We start from the raw sequence: 15,130 nt of genomic DNA, 5'->3' as shown, positions 1-15,130 counted from the left end.
CACCTTCAATGTTAGTCTCATGCAGTGACTGCGCTCAAAATAAATCAGTCAGTTTAAGATTTACGTTACAATCAAGTCTGGTCGCCTGCTAAAATGTGAACTTAGCGAGGGGCCCCGGCCTGTGTGTGTGTATCTGCAATCACCGGAAAAATGTTTCCATTAATGGATAAGGCACATTAACATTTACTTATTAAGCCCTGCAGCACACAAACACTTCAAATGCTTTTGTTCTAATTATGACAATGAACGTGTCTATTAAAGAACAACACTAAACACACAAAACACTTATATTACTGATGTAAGAATTGTCTCTAAATGGGGAAACTAAAAGCGGAGCATGTCTCCATGGGTAAGTGTCTTCACAAAGTATCAGTTTGTATCCAGCTCAATCTAAACTCTCATTGGTTTCTCAACTTTCCTCTACTGAAAGGCAATTCCAAAATGAATTTGGGTAAATCAAAGAGATGCATTTTTGCCCAGACACTGTTTACTTTGGTGGCGAACTTGACAGTCGAGTGAAGCAGAGATCAACCACAAGGACCACAGACCAGGAAAGAACCTTCTACTCTGGCGTGGACATATTTCTGCTTCAATCATGTCAAATAATGTCAATCCTGAATACTAAACACTGCTAAATAGTATCCTGTGCACAAACATAAATATTCTCACTAGAATGAACTCAATGCAAATAGATCTGTGATGTTGCCGGGCCGACGTAAATCCAGACGAACCCTGTTACAATTTTAAAGTAACAAGTTAATTCTGGAAATTATTAATGCACTTATTACCATAGTGTTATGTTAATATGTAATATGGTAATAACTATTACCATACTAGCTGACACACTTGGCGCTGCTGTATATTTAACCTGTCAGAGGCGAACATAATATCACAAGAACAAAACCACAGGAGGGCTTTATTTGAATGAACACTGGACCTTTCTCCCTCACCTGTGACCATAATATATCTGCTTTAATATAAAGATTACATTCTCAAGTCAAAATTGTACCTAGAGCTCAAACCGTGGAAGAAACAGCACAACACAACACAGCACAACACAACACAACAGACCTGAAATGCAATCAGACTCGGTAAAACGCTGAGGTTGTTCAGGATAACACAATTTGAAAGTTTCTGCCTTCCAAATGAAATCTGTCTGCCTCTCCTGCGCAATCGTTTTGTAAATGAGGGGTAAAAGAAAGGAAAGACAAATCCGCTTTGTTTGACGACGTATAGCAACCATCAGACGCTCCTGGAAGCAATTAAAAGCAATTACTTCACCGGTGTCGCCGTTGCCGCCTTTCCAGACAGGGGTACAAGTGATGTTGGGTTATAGCTCCTCTCATTAACAGTCCAAACATGCAGACGTTGGGCTCAGTCTGTGTGTGTGTGTCATCTCCTCCTGGAGGGCATCAGAAGCCTCAGTCACCCTGTGTGCAGCTTCAGTTAAACTCACACAGATTCATCGTCCCTTAACCCAATAGTTGTTGATGGCGGCGACGATGGACTGCAACTAGCACCATCGTCTAGTTGACATCATCTTGTTAGTTCAGTAAAGTACAAACAGTTGTATTTTATCTTCCAACAGCTGCAGAGCTCCATCCTGAACAGTCCCACCATTATTTGCTTATCTGTTTCCATTGGTTTCTCCTCTAAACTAATGAAGTCAGAGATATTATTCAAGTTACCAGGGATGTCAAAGTCAATGATACCGGGCAGATTGACAAATATACACATGCATGCACGTTGGAGAAATGTTTAGCCTTGGCAGGTGTGTGTGTCTGTTTACTAAGATTTGAATACCAAACTGAAGTCATGAAGGAACCCCTCTGGGTTTCTTGTCTCCACCTGCACACTAAATTTCTTTGTATTTCAATGTTTTCTCTGTTTTTTTGGGGGGACATTTATGCAAATGACTCAAATCACAAAAAAGAAACAATCATTGTAAATCCCCAGGTTAGATTCTGAGCCGCTCATTCAGTACGTTTACATGCACGTTAAAACCTTGATAATAGTGGGATTAAGGCCATCGGTGTATTTTGTAAATGTCATGTTTAAACCAGAAACTGACTGAAATCGACATGAAGCAAAGTAAGCTTACTCCTCCAAACAGATCTGGATGATGTGATTGTGAATCGATTGCAGGCAAATTTCAACCTACAGGGGTTTGAAATCACATCACAATCACACAACATTAATTCTACAACCCCCCGTCACGCCTAAACAAAGGTATCAGCTTTATACAGTATCCGCTGGAGAGGTCTGTTATTATTTGATTCATATTCTGTACATTTTCTTTATTCCCGTGATGTGTGTACAGTTCTGTGCTATTTCAAGCTTTCCTTAACAAATCATCGCTGTGCCAGAGTTTGTGTTAAACAGCAGTACGACATAACGGGTCTCTAGTGTAAATGAAGCACGAGCAAAGCCAGAGTGTCTCTATTAGCGCTAGTGTAAAGATCATATGCACAGATACATCGTGCTCACACTGGGCTCAGTAGTTTAACACAGATCTGTGGTGTGGACACATGTAGCTGTTAGCGGTTGATCAGAGGTCACACAGATGTGACAGTGCAGGCACGATGTAACTACACAAGAAGATGAAGGCTTAAACCAGCTAAAGTGGCTGTAAATTTTCTACACCAAAGGCAATTTAGTGAGACTGCTGGCACACACACACATATTGGTCTATGTGCAGGGCAGGATTAGGTTGAGTAAGCTGTAATGCGCTTCCATCTCCTCAAAAACATACGGTGCATTCTGAAGCTCTATAACGGGTTTCCATATTTCCTTTGCGTATCATTCCTGCCCAATTAAGATGCAAAGTAAAGATGGAAAGACACAAAGAGAGCCAAGAAACCACAATTTAAGAGAAATGAAACATCCGCAGTCCTCCAGCGTCGTCTGAAGCGACATCAATTACCGATGACAGCGGCCCAGCTGGGTGCCGAGTTTGGAGCAGTTTGACAGGCATCCACATACGAGCGCCAATCTGAGAGAAAACCCTAACGATCCAGGATTTAACTTCACGTGTTCACAGACTTCAGATGTTCGGATCGCCATCAGCCGCAGCCATTGATCAGGTAACTTTTCCACTTAGGGTATTTTATGAAACCTCATCAATATCAAGACAATGGGAGAAGTGGAACACCTGGGTTGTTGCTCTTATTTGTCCCAATCACACGTTTTGATGGTGTTGTTATGAAGGCGTCTGTACAGCCCATTTTCTGTCTGATAACAATTCTTCCACATAGGACGGTCTGGTACTTTCTCGCTCATCGATCGTCCAGCAAGCCTCCTCCATCCTCAAAGCAGAAAGAAGAAGAGCGGTGGAGAACTCTTTACAGATGATGGTCGATGTCCAGGTCATGTGAGTATTGAGGAGGGAGAAACGATCAAATAAGAGCCTTGGTGTTACACTAAGGTGTTCTGAGGTGAAGATGTAGCTTCACTTTTCCACATTCCAACAGAGTGTAAAGCCAAACTATTAAAGGGGAATCCACTCACAGGCATTACAGGCCAAGTGCTGAATGTGTAGCTACTGGGAGGATTTCACCAGATGTAAACAGACAACGCTGTTTGCTTTGTGGATCAAAGTCCAGACCCCTTTTGAAAAGGTGCAACGTGGAGCAGCTTGAGGCAGGAAGACACAATGAGTTGCATAAGTAAGAGGAAGGGGTTGGAAGGAATTGCTATCGAAATGCGAAAGTCATATTTGTAAGTCATGAACTCAGGATTCTTGATGCTAGGAGTTTAAAGGTTGTGACATGTTTCTAATGTGACCTTTCTATATTTTGGTGGGGAGAAAATGGCGTCCACACTGAGCTGTGCATGAAAAAGTTGCAACCTCGACAGACAAACAATACTTTCTCTGTTCGAGTAAAAGTCAAATGAACAATTAAATCAGCTTTGAGTTGAGTAGCTGTTGGTTCCATCCTATGCCTGTGTGTGTGTGTGTGTGTGTGTGTGTGTGTGTGTGTGTGTGGATGGATGTGTGCCAGTAGCGGGCAGACTGACTCCAGGCAAAGGTCCAGGGATGTTTCCACCTGAGAGGAGCGGTGGAAGGTTTGTCTGTACACTGCGAGCATGATGCCTAACACAAGAGCAAAGGACTGACAAATGAGCTGTCGAACAGAAAGCGACACTTTCACAGCGCCAAATTCATATGGTAAAGAAAAATAGGATTTGGCTGTCACGCTTCACCACCGAATGCAAATGTTGGGCAATAGTGAGCTCTGAACAGCAGCCTGCCATTTCCCAGCTCCCTGTAGAGGTGTAAAGCAAACGTTTCTCTCCCAGAATGCTCCGTCAGAGTTTATGGCTTCCTAAACGCAATGGCTGTGCCCTCTCACACTGATATGCCAAGCGGACACATTTTTTTCCTAGAGTTGTGTAAAATCACATTAACATGAAGACATAAATCATCAAACCGCATTGAAGCTTTCTCAAACGTCAAAACAGGGCAATTTAACCTCTGCATGTCCTTAAAAATCAATCTTAACCCTCTGAATAAAACAAAACATCTTTCTGAGAGAGTTTCAGATGTTTGGCACCACGAAACGAATAGGTTACGTTTCTTCTCCCATTAAATATGAGCAAATATCGGACATGTGTGTGATTGTAACTGATAATGTGCATTTGTGCATGTGCATGTGATTTCCGCACTCACAGGAGGAAGGAAGAGTGAGTGCCTCTTCCTCTTTCTCTTCGTCGTCCTCTGGACTCTCTTCTGTTCATGTGCTGTGCACTGATTGTACGCAAAGTGGACGCGTGTTGCACAATATTTATCACTTCATTACCTCTACATACATATAGACTGTATGTGTATAATGGTCTGGATACGCTGTCCACAGACACACACATCGTAATTCTGTACTCCTGCTTGATGATGTTTGTGACTGCATTAATATTTCATTCTCAATGGGGCAACGTGATTAGAGAATCACAGGAGTCCATTTATTTTCCATGCAGCTGCATGAATAGAGAAGCTTCATAACCATTTTCTTTTCCGTTCCTCATTTTCTCACCAGTGTGATGTTATGTCAGGACAACTCAAATAATTATAATTTGCCTTTTCAAAGCCTCGTAGCCACAGACCACCGCCAAGATTCAATCGAAGCCTCGCACGCCAGCCGTAATCTTCCCAAATCATTTTCTCTCACCCTGAATGTGGCATTTACTGATGCTCAAAACTAAAAAGCAACTCAGTGCTTCGAATCGTCCCTGCCTCCAAAATTGCGTTGTTGTATTTTAAGCAGCTCTTTCACACAGTTTGAGCCTCTTGATACGGGACACAATTTTGAAAAATATATGACAGCGTGCATGAAGAGTGGAGGATGAAGAGCGTGGAGGTTTGGTGGGAAAGAGTGTTGAGTTAAAGTGACCGTCCTTGGAAATTGGAAAATTGAAAGTTTGACATTGACAGTGTCGCAGCAGCAAGTGTGTGAAGATCAGTCAGGATTTTAGGATGCAGATACGCTCCAATATATCTAGCCTGAATGTTGAGTCCATATATTGATGAAGAACATGTTCTGAGTGGCATCTAAGCAGATTACTTGTATATAAATGTAATTGTTAGTAGCCAGGGTTGCTATTTGTGTGTTGTTGCCCGTCACTGTATGCATTGGCACGATCAAAACTGAAAGGCTAAGCAAAAAATAGACTTGGTTTCATTTCTCAGCAGACTGAACAGAACTTTCATCAACTCAGCTGCTCTCCTTTTTCTCTGTGCCGGAATGCTTGTGAGCAGTCGCTTTAGCACATCAAATCCCTGAAACCAAGGGAAATCATTAAATGCGGAGCAGCATAATCTCTCTTCTGAGTGCCAGCACTTAAAATTGGGTGAACATCGTGTTTTCCCCCTCACAATACTGTGACAAAGTTGTATTGTAAGGCACAATATACAGTACGGTATATTCTCGTCTCTACTCCTTTGGCAGGTAAAGCACAGGGCTCTAAGAGATCCAGTGTAGGGCTCTTATGGATGCAATACGTTGTACTAGAGGGAATCGTAAATGAACAACCTAATCAAGTGTTTGGTCCCCTCCCAAGAGACGTGGCGGAAAAATAATACGGTGTTAATCAGGACTCGGATTACCCACAAACGCATCAGACTGCTTTGTACTGACACTGTGTGTTGTCGGTACAAAGGGCTGATGCGCTCTACACTGGATTCCTTTCTAATTGCTTGAAGTCGATGTTCATTCTGTGAAAAATGAAAGACCCTTTGGAAAATCGCATGTTATATTTATCCACCAGACAAAAGCACAAAAGCGTGTTTTACCCAAGCAGGCCCCTGTAATTGCTGTGATTACCTCTTAGTCTGTCAGAATCTGTCAGTCTGTCTCTGTTATTCTTCTATGTAGTAGTTTGGAAATTCAAATGACATCACAATGTGTTTTGTGTGAAACAAGCCCTGTCCTGGAATACTAATCCTGTATTGGTCAATGTAGGTGGACAAACCATCAGAAATAATGGCGTCCAATACTCACAGATCTTGACAATAGCTGCAAATATAACCCGAGGGAGTTTTTCTCACACAGCGCTGACAAAAACTTCACATTGTGTAGTAGTTATAATAGCCTTTATTGCAAAGTGACTGGATTGTATTGTGCAGGTGTAAAGTGGTTGTCATGTCAAACACACATCTCCAATAGTACACTTTCAATCCCTATATTATGACATTTCAGGTAAAATCTCAAACCTTCCAATCTAAAATAAAAAGCACTGCAAATACTGAGAATTGTTTTTGATTTGACATTTTATTTGAATTTCCCTTTTAACCCTCTAATTAGCTTCCTACCATTCTTTATATACGCTTTTTTTATATACTCTAATACATTTTCCTGTGTGTGAAACCTGCCGGCACCCATTACTGTATAAGCTCTCACATGCTGGTGTCACTTTGAACTAATGCTTTAATAAAGGCAGCCGCTGGAAAGGTCAACAAAGAGAAGTTGTAATACAAAGTCACACTATGTTCTGTGTTGTGTGACAAATGAGAGAGATCAAGGTCTTTACCAGTTAGATCTGCAGGAGGAGAAGGAATACAACCACAGCAGCATCTTTGCAACTTCTACCTTTTTCCTAAAGTGGATTATGTTTTAAATACATCCATACTGTCAGAAAGGTGTTGATTCAATTGGTATTCATAGTTGCTGCACTTCTTGTTACCTGTCCGCCCCTGTAGCAGCACTGATCCATCCTCCACACTGTAAACACCAGCTGCCTTACTTTGGACTGTATCACATTACTATACACTGGATTAATTGCTGAGCTATTTGTAGTTTGTTTTGAGAGGTAAAGTGTATTAGTGTACAAACTTCTGTAAATAAAATGTTTTTTTGTGAATGTCAGCGTTCTGGCTGCTGGGCGTTGCCATGGGAAATTAACTGTCAGAGCAACAGCTGTTAAGAGCTCATCTGCAGAAGTGTCAAAGGAAAAGGGATTTGTTGTTTCAGTTGTGAATTTGTTTTGAGTCTTTTGCTCTGACTGTTACTCATTTGTTTTTGCTGCGGCTGGCAGGTTTCAGTCACAGCTCGCCTCAGCTTGGCTTCGGTCTCGGCCAGGCTTAGGTCTTACCTGGCCCTTGAAGTTTTTGTTCATGCCACATGTAGATTCGTTAAAGGTACAGCAACGCAATAACAACATTGGTGCTTTACTATAATGGAAGTTACTTCGAATCTAAGTAATCTAAGTCTGAGATTGTCCAACAGTCACAGGTATCTTAGTGCATAATTGGTATTCTAATAAGTGAAGGTTGGATATTGGACCACTGATGGACTCATACCATGTTTTGCAACAACAAAAAAGAAAAAAAACTGAAAAAGTAACGCAAACAACATCTCCATTATCATGTATCCGCTCATTTTCACTTGACTTCTATAAATAAATATAGAGCTCGTGCGTATCTTTAGCCTGTTCCATTTGGAGAAAATATGAAGAGTAATAATTGTGTGGTCCATGTATCATCTCATCATGCAGTCTGTCTAGAACATGACAAATTAAAGGAAAACATCAATGACACAATCAGGTTATATTTTGATTCTGTGACAGAGCGAGCTCCTAAATTCCATCTTTGTTTCTCCATTTCTGCTGTTGTAATTCTAAAGCAAAAACAAAATGATTACAAAAATGTGCACAGACAGATTTCTTGTTAAACAAATCACTGTTCTCTGGATTAGAAACAGAATGACATAAATACGAGATGTTAGAATGGTGGAGTTTGCCATTTTAAAGGCTTTGAGTATTTTACTTTTTGCAATCATTGGATCACTGCAGTTTTCAATAAGTCCAGCATGATGTAACAATAATGGAAGCCTCTACACCAATGGCATGAATGAACTCCACCTGTTGTGCATGTGTGTGTAAGTACATGCTAAAATGTAACAGTCATTTGCAACAATAGTCAAACGTCAAGTAAGCATTACAAAAAAGACAAGCCCATCCACCATGAGCTGTGCACTGATTGGACACAATTTGGACACGTAAGAGTAACTTGTGCATACACTAAGTTACACTATGTGTGTTACTTCAACACACATCTACGGTCCAGCATAGAGTAGAAAGACACACACAATACTCCAAATATCATATTGTTCTTAGGTGCTAATGTAGTGAACAAGTATTCAGTCAAACAGCAGAGGCCAGACCAGTTATAGTCCATATGCTTGATGCCCACAACGAAACCGAACTGGTTATTTTCCAGGATGAATAAAATAATTTAATGGACCAATAAAACACAAACCTTGGGTAGTTTATATTGAACAACTCGTTAGAAGAGTGGATTTCGATAGAAGGAGTGAAATGGAGGTCTGTTCGAACTCTACCAGAAGCTTGTGAGTAGCCTGGCCATGTGTGTGTGTGGAGTCAGCAGAGGGCCAAAGCAGCCATGCATGCAGCTAAGTGAAGCCTCCATAATGTGTGTTGAAAAGCTCTTTGATTTATGCAGAGGGGTAGATGGTCCAAATGTATCCTCCTGCAATATTTATTAGACATGCACACCATCACTCTGCATTCTCAGTGCAATAGTGGCGGGCAGACAGACTGCCGCTCGCTGCAACGCATCATGCAAGGCGCTCGCATACTTATGGAGGATGGCAGTGTGATTATTTGCACCATTTCCATAAGATCACCGTTTTGCACATTCTGTACATTTCAGATTAGAGGGTCAGAGGGAGGGAGAGCCTCTGTCCTAGGCGGGGCAGAAGCCGATTCTGCTGTGCTGGCAGCAGCCGTCACACCGCTCCTGCATTACAATAAGCCTCACTTACACTGATGTGTTGTCAAAGTGTGTTCACACAGTAGATTCTCGTCCGCTTAGCAAGCTGCTCATGGAAGAAGGAGGCACCAAAAGTTTCCACTAAACACCAGGAAATACTTCATCACTTTCAACTTCATTTTCTCATCTACTTTCTGTTTTTATGATTGAAACTGATTTTTGGAAGAGAATATTGGTTTTGACAGCCATGAAAAAGATTTGACTTGAAGCTGAGAAGGGAGAACTAAATAATTCATTAATAATACGCTGTTATCATATTGACATTTTAGTTATGATCTATTGTTTGTTACTGTCAATAAACTGAAACGTATAAGAGGAATTTTACACATCAAATTCTCAATTGGTTCTTTGTGATGTCATAGAGGTCAGTTTGCCTGACTTTGCACAGCCGTCATACAGTTGCCAAATAGTGCACCTCTCTACCAAACGAGAAAGAAATGTATGAAATTGCTGGACTCTCCACTGTATTTATTTCCTCCTGGTAGAAGATGAACTCTACCAGGGTTTGTCATTTAAGAATTCTCAGTAATAATTCACATTTCCTGTTCATTTCTTGTTCATTTCCTCAGCTCTGCCAGAGGTCCAGACTCCGCTCCGCTGCCGAACCAAAGTGTATTTTGCCTCAAAGTTGCTGCAAATAAGGTTGGATACAAGTTACAGGTAGGAAGTTAACCGTTGTTTGTTCTTCTGTATTGTTGTGAGGAACCTTTCCATTATTGCTCCTGACAAATGGGAGGTTACAAGGTGTGTTCCTCTGTCCCCATTAGAGGGCACTGTGGGTATTCAGTCCAGGCTATCTGTGTGTGTGTGTGTGTGTGTGTGTGTGTGTGTGTGTGTGTGTGTGTGTGTGTGTGTGTGTGTGTGTGTGTGCGAGAGAGAGACAGAGAGAGACCCCACAGTGATTACAATGTTTGAGCAAAGCTGTGTTGTATTTGCTTGACTTTGTGCCACTCTGTAAATAAGCATCACGGGTTTCTTCTTCTTCTTCTTCTTCTTCTTCTTCTTCTTCTTCTTCTTCTTCTTCTTCTTCTTCTTCTTCTTCTTCTTCTTCTTCTTCTTCTTCTTCTTCTTCTTCTTCTTCTTCTTCTTCTTCTTCTTCTTCTTCTTCTTCTTCTTCTTCTATCAAAATCTCTCCACACCTGTAAGGGCAAATTAAAAGAGCTCCCAAAATTAGTTTAGTTCCTCTAAATTCCAATTCATTAATGTCGTGCAGATCATACAGCTTGGACTCCACCACGCAACACACATGTGTGTAAGACAAGAAGGATTTGACTCATTCTAGATGGCAACAGCACAAATATCCAAGACCAAACAAAACGTACATTTTAAATGAATAATATTAGGCTCTACTATCACAGGCGAACTACAAATTCATATACCTACTACTGCTTATAAATATGTAGATGTAGCTAAATTCAGAGAGTACCTGAACCTACACAGCTACAATCTAAGAACATGTTTCCCTAAAGAGGAAAACACACAGTTAGACTGCTCCACTGTTATATAAAGACATCCTGAAGGCCCACACACCCACACAAACACACACCAATATGAACATGCACTTATACACACACGTACATAAATGTATTTCACTCACACACTGACCCACACATACACACACCCCAGCGGCTACTATCGTCCAGCATTGACCACATCAGTTACATTTCCATCTCACAACAATCCCCGCCAGCTCGCTATAAAACACCCGCAGTTGTGTGTTTACACTGCACGACACAGCTGCAGCACTTTCCAAAGTGCAAACACACACGGCATCGCTTCGCATGTCTGCACATAAACCTACACAAATCAAACCTAAACAGTTGCTGGCGGTGAGATGCTGTGCCAGCTTGTGCCACGTCAATAAAATGTGATTTTTGTTTTTTATTTGAGTAAAATTGTTGCATTTTGAGTCTCAGTGTGGCAGACGAGTCTCCACTATGGCTGCTTTTACACTTTGTATTAAAAACAATCCCACTATCTGGATGCATTTTCTGGATTGTGACATCCGATCACAGGACGTGCATTTTTTGGCGTTTACATGATCTGATTGGATGTCAGAAGAATGTTCATTGCAATATTTAAGCCCGACCTTCCTCCTCCTCCTCCCTCCGTGGATGATCATCATGTATTTTATGTATGAGCTGTCGCCGTCGTTCCAGGTGAAGGTGCTCACGTACAGCAAGTCTCAACTCCCATTCAAACCACTGAATGAGCAGGAGTGGAGCCAGGAAGGCGAGATGGGAAGATGTTATCTCATGAATGTGTGACAGAGATCCAATCACAATGCAAACTGGACCACATCGGTGTAAGGAGCCATATTACACTAAAGCGCTTCTTCCTCGTCCCTCTGCACACAAGTCGCCCATCCTTGTCGACCATCCTTGTCTGCAACAACCCGGGAATGCTGGTCCAGGACCCCCACCTTTGTGAAAATGAGTTACACCCAACTCGGTGCTGTTCACCTGGGACCGTCTGAGAATTACACTTAGATCTGATAATGTTACTACTTAGCAACCTGCAATGAGGGAAAAGCCTGCTGGTGTAACCTGTCACTCAAACGGGTACATGGACAACACATTACTGTCAGTGTCACTTTCAGAGGGCAGGAATTTGGAGAGAACCAATCAGGGCCATAGTTCATTTGCATGTTGTCAACGCCCACACCCGTAACAGGCTATTTTGGAAAATGACAAACTGAGGGGCTGGAAACGCTGCAGAAGTTGAGTGTGTGAGGAAGAACACTTTCCTCTCTGCTCTGTTTAGAGACCAAAGGGAACTATACTGCCTTACTAACACAGAGCTAAGTATGGATCCTTTCTATCAGAGAGCATTCTGAGCACAATGCCTTCTGCAAGCATTTTCACCTTTTGGTTTGGAACGCTATCTCAGCATCCGGTTAACTTCCCCAGATAAGACTGCATGTTGCTGTAAGGTAGAAATGGGAATCGGCCACAGCGATACAAGCAGGCTCTCTGAAAAGTGCAATTTCTGATGTATCTTCTCTTTACCCACTTATTTCTTTCTTACCTCCTAGCTCTCCTTATTTGCACGTAATTACACACGATCTCACTTTGGTTTTATTCTTATTATTCTTATCTGTCTTCCAAGTGTATGCGGCCATCGTTATTGAAGAGACAGAGTTTTCTCATGTTAAAGGCTCTGGGTTGATTGGGATGACGGTGATGATGATGATGATGATGTTGATGATGATGATGATGATGGGGACGGTTGTGTGGACTGCAGAACGCTCCTGGATTTAGTGAACAGGCCAAACAATCAGCTGACAGTAATAAGACGGCGGATTCATTCGACAGCTTTGTCTAAACGAAATGAGAGAAACATGATTTCTGCGCAAACTGACATCGCTCATTATCGTCCTCTTAACTGCGCTTGAGTCTTTAACAGGGGTAGTGTTTGCCTGTGTCATCACACACCGCCTGGACACACACACACACACTGTAAACGGGTTATATCAGATGATTATAAAGACCAACAGAGACGATGTTGGCTCTATTATCTCGGCTCGTCCTCCTGTGGGAATATTAGCTGCTTGGAGTCTTTACATAAGTATAATGTAGGGTAATATGTAATACAGTATATTGTCTTTACAGTCCAGGGTTGTGGAAATTTGGCTTTGGCCTGACATAAATGACATAAAAAGGTCGGAATATAACAAAACTAAATATATGTGATCAGATTCCCCAGACATTCTTAGTTGCTGTAGCTGCTATAGCAACTTACAATGTCTAGAATGTCTGTCTGCTATAGCAAGAAAGAATGTCTAGAAAAGGTGCAGACTGATGTGTAGAGGGCAGTTTCATAAATTCATTAAAAAGTCGGCGTGCAGGATCAGACACAAGTTGTTTGTTTGTTGTTTGTTTGTTGTTTCCTTCAAACTGTGTGTCTATAACTCATTTGTCTCTGTTCCTCTGGTCCATCTGCCAAGGAGGTGATGTTTTCACCTGCATCCGCTTGTTTGTTTGATGGTTTGATGGATGGATGACAGAAACAGATTTTTGATGAGACTTTGACGGGAGGCCGGTGCACGGCACAGGGAAGAGTCCATTAAGCTTTGGAGAGGAGCCCATTCAGATCCAGGACTTTCATGAATGACTCATTAACGTACGGCCAACTGGTGAGTTTTTAATATTTGTGTTATTTTTTCCAAATTAAAGCACCAATGTCACGAAAATAATGAGACAGAAATCGATGTAAACTGGTTCTGGTTCACATAAACTCTAAATTATTGTTTCCCCGACAAACCTAGCCATTGAGTCTTGTTCACCCTTGATGGAGGTATGATTTTGTTGTCTTTATGATAATTAATATGTGAAGTATGACATACACTGACTCTCAGACTTTGTTTGATACATAAGCAGTTGGACAGTTTCTAATTAGACTCCAGTTTGATTTGGCAGCAGAGTTTATTGGAAATATGATGAAAGATTTGTTCCCACTTTGTGCTCTGCCTGTTTGACCTTTTAGAGAAGAGCCGCAGTGACAGATTTAGAGGAAAATATTTGCTCATATCTGTGCTGATGGTTGTGCTGATTTATTTGTAAAAATGGCACTTCTGTCACAAATTATCTGCAAGCTGATGCACTAAATGGCGTGTGTGTGTGTGTGTGTGTGTGTGTGTGTGTGTGTGTGTGTGTGTGTGTGTGTGTGTGTGTGTATAGCTGATGTATTTTGCTTCACATCCAACCTAATTCATTGTGATTCTGCTTCCTCACACTCACAGCTTGCATGTAAAATCCCGATCCCGAGTGCCCACATTTATAATTGCACAAAACACAAGATATTAATCTGGACAGAATTAAATTGAAATTAGTGCCCTAGAGTTGAGTGAACAGTATAGTTTGAAATTTCAATGAGATATTCAACAAAAGAAGTTATGAGAAAAAGCTGTCTAAAATGTGGGCGATGCTGATCTGAAAGTGATCCCACCTCCGTGAAAAGAGGAAGTTCAGAGAAAGTTTGAGGCTTTTCCTGTGAGTCTCACACACTTTTATTTCGGACAAAAGGCTGTTTTGGTATTCAGCATGTTTGCTTGTGTGAATTGCTCCGAGCAGTGGCTTCTCTAGCTGTATCAAATCTCTGAAACATCTTCAGTCGGTGGGAGAACATTGGCAAAAACTCCTCTCTGTGCCAACCAACAGAAAATTCACTTAGAGATCTACTTTTCACCGCAAGCACTTGAAACATTGAACTGTTTGTGCGTGCATGTGTGTGTGTGTGGAATTTGTTTGCAGGACGATTATGAAAGCAGTGTGTTATAAGCAGAGGAGGTGAAAGCATGGCACTCCACAGTCCTCTGGGAGCCATTATTGGCATCGCTGATGCAGGAAATGGATTCAATGTAGAAAATAATACCTCTGAATAATTAATTAGACGAGTTTTAAATCAACAGCCAACACACTGACTGCACTCGGGGGAAGGAGAGAAGGTGAGTTTACAAGTGTTTTTTTAAAAGCTGATGCATTTCAAAATAATCAATCAGAAGCTTAGGGGCTGAGGTTGAACATTCGAATAAGCTTTGAACATCTAATGTGTGCGGCTGCAGCTTTAGCTTTGGTTAAAACCACAGATGTTTGTAGGGATCCAGACTCAATTTGGTCAATCACATCACAAAGATGCAAAGTCACAGGTCCTATTTGATGAAGATCTCCATATGTTTGGGTGTAATTACCTGCAGATGGTACAGAGGTCTCACCTGTTCCTGTTCACTATGTCTTGTGTGTCTGTGGTTGGGAAGACACCAGCGTCTCCCACTGGTCAGTCACACACACGCGGTACGTGTCACTGTTGAGCAAAATCAGAGGTCGCTCCCAAAGTCTTTCCATTGCATGA

At 41.5% G+C, this 15,130-nt stretch overlaps 1 long non-coding RNA gene across 1 annotated transcript; it reads left to right on the top strand.

Moving 5' to 3' along the window:
- Positions 1-3,039: 3,039 nt before the first annotated feature.
- LOC143007625 (uncharacterized) lies at positions 3,040-9,940 on the top strand. The gene is made up of 3 exons (XR_012964494.1): positions 3,040-3,083; positions 3,255-3,370; positions 9,850-9,940. It is a non-coding gene; the product is annotated as an uncharacterized LOC143007625 (long non-coding RNA).
- Positions 9,941-15,130: the final 5,190 nt, after the last annotated feature.

The sequence above is a fragment of the Genypterus blacodes genome, unplaced genomic scaffold, assembly GCF_046128005.1.
Source record: "Genypterus blacodes isolate CSIRO-AG114 ecotype Tasmania unplaced genomic scaffold, CSIRO-AGI_Gbla_v1 ptg000093l_1, whole genome shotgun sequence".
In the NCBI taxonomy this organism is placed as follows: Eukaryota; Metazoa; Chordata; class Actinopteri; order Ophidiiformes; family Ophidiidae; genus Genypterus; species Genypterus blacodes.
Note: the sequence above shows the minus strand (reverse complement) of the source record. Positions and strands in the feature narration are given on the sequence as shown.